Source organism: Lathyrus oleraceus, chromosome 7, assembly GCF_024323335.1.
Source record: "Lathyrus oleraceus cultivar Zhongwan6 chromosome 7, CAAS_Psat_ZW6_1.0, whole genome shotgun sequence".
Taxonomy (NCBI): domain Eukaryota; kingdom Viridiplantae; phylum Streptophyta; class Magnoliopsida; order Fabales; family Fabaceae; genus Lathyrus; species Lathyrus oleraceus.
In genome coordinates, this window is record NC_066585.1 from 60992021 (window position 1) to 60994258 (window position 2238).

Genomic DNA, 2238 nt, shown 5'->3' on the forward strand with positions numbered 1-2238 from the left:
GCTAAGCATTCGCTTAGACTTTCGTTATGGTATGGTTCATGCCAATTATTATCTTCAAAGATTGGAGGGATTTGGATTTTCATTATTTCAGAGTACGTGGTTTCTTCCATCTCCATTTCTCTCACGCATTCGTCTATGACATCAAGCAGATAGCAGGTGTCGTCTATAGCTGGCGCTTGTAAGAATTGGGTCAAGATGAATTCAACCTTTTCCTCTCCAACTTTGAATGTCAACTTACCTCTCTTTACATCTATTATGGCTCCGGCGGTAGCCAAGAATGGCCTTCCTAAAATGATAGGTGTACTGGCATCTTCTTCGATGTCCATGATTATGAAATCGGTAGGAATGTAAAATTGTCCTACACGAACTGGGACATTCTCTAGTATACCGACAGGATATTTGATTGAGCGGTCAACTAATTGAACAGACATCTTTGTCGGTCTTAATTCTCCCATACTGAGCCTTCTACAAATGGTTAAGGGCATTACGCTAATGTTGGCTCCTAGATCGCATAGAGCTTTGTCTATGACAAATTTTCCAATGACACAGGGTATGGAGAAACTACCTGGGTCCTTTAGTTTGGGAGGCATGTTATTCTGGATTATGGCGCTACACTCGGCAGTAAGTGTGACTGTTTCGTCATCCTCAATCTTTTTCTTATTGGATAGGATTTCCTTAAGAAATTTGGCATAGGAGGGCATTTGTGTGATGGCTTCTGTAAAGGGTATCGTAATGTTTAGTTGCTTCAGAAGCTCAACAAATTTCCTAAATTGACTCGCAGTTTTAGAACTTTTGAGTCTTTGAGGATACAAAATGGGTGGTTTATAAGGAGGTGGAGGCACATAAGGTTTCTCTTTCTCTTCGGCCTCCTGGGTATTATCTTCTGTTTCCTTTGGTTCATTCACCTGCTCAGTTGAGGTTTTATCTGGTTTTTGGTACATGGCAGGGTTTTGGAGTCTTGGATCTACGGGTTCGTCTACTTCTTTTCCACTCCTCAGTATAACGGCATTTGCATGTCCCTTTGGATTAGGTTGTGGCTGTCCAGGAAATGTCCCAGCTGGAGCGGCTGTAGATGCTTGGTGTTGAGCCACTTGTGACATCTGTGTTTCAAGCATTTTATTGTGGGTGGCTAAGGCGTCTACTTTATTCGCTAGTTGTTTAAGTTGCTCGCTAGTATTTATGTTTTGGTTCAAGAAGTCCTTGTTTGTTTGAGCTTGGGTAGCTATAAAGCTTTCCATCATCAATTCAAGATTTGATTTCCTAGGCATGTTAGGAGCATTATTAGCTGGATTTTGATATCCAGGCGGAATAGATGGTGCTTGGCTAGGTGCATACAGGGCATTGTTATTCTTATACGAGAAATTAGGATGGTTTTTCCAACCTAGGTTGTAGGTATTTGAATAGGGATTTCCTTGTGCGTAGTTCACTTGATCGGTTGGGACTCCTGCTAATATTTGACATTCTTGTGCAGTGCGTCCAGGGTTTCCACATAACTCACAGTTTGGAGTTACAGCTGCCACGGTGGCTGTGGGTGGTATGGCCAAGTTGTCTAATTTTTGGACAAGGGCATCTACCTTTGCATGAACATGGTCAAGGCTACTGATTTCGTACATTCCACCCTTAGTCTGGGACTTTTCCACTGGAGTTCGTTCACCTCCCCATTGGCAATGGTTTTGGGCCATGTTTTCAATGAGTTAATAGGCTTCGGTATATGGCTTATCCATAAGTGCACCACCCGCGACAGCGTCTATTGTAAGTCTTGTGTTATACAGAAGCCCATTATAAAATGTGTGAATGATCACCCAGTCTTCTAGACCATGATATGGACATATCCTCATCATGTCCTTGTATCTCTCTCATGCTTCGTAGAGAGATTCCACATCTTTTTACCTGAATCCGTTGATTTGAGCTCTCAGCATAGCAGTTTTGCTCGGCGGAAAGCATCGGGATAAGAAGACGTTCTTCAGTTCTTCCCATGTTGTAATGGAGTTGGAGGGCAAGGATTGTAACCAAGCCCAAGCTCTGTCTCTTAGTGAGAAAGGAAAAAGGCGCAGTCTTATCGCATCTTGAGATACACCATTCGCCTTTACAGTATCGCGTACTGCACAAACTTGGTCAGGTGTTCATTAGGATCTTCCGTAGGATTTCCAGCAAATTGATGTTGTTGGACGATGTCGCATCACGCGAAAAACCGGCGGGAAAAGAAGAAACAACAGAGCCGCCACCGTGCGTTATTTA

At 43.0% G+C, this 2238-nt stretch overlaps 1 non-coding gene across 1 annotated transcript; it reads left to right on the forward strand.

Annotated features, from left to right (window-relative positions):
- Positions 1 to 1812: 1812 nt before the first annotated feature.
- On the forward strand, positions 1813 to 1919 carry LOC127108914 (small nucleolar RNA R71). The gene has a single exon (XR_007796412.1). It is a non-coding gene; the product is annotated as a small nucleolar RNA R71 (small nucleolar RNA).
- The last annotated feature ends 319 nt before the right edge of the window (positions 1920 to 2238 follow it).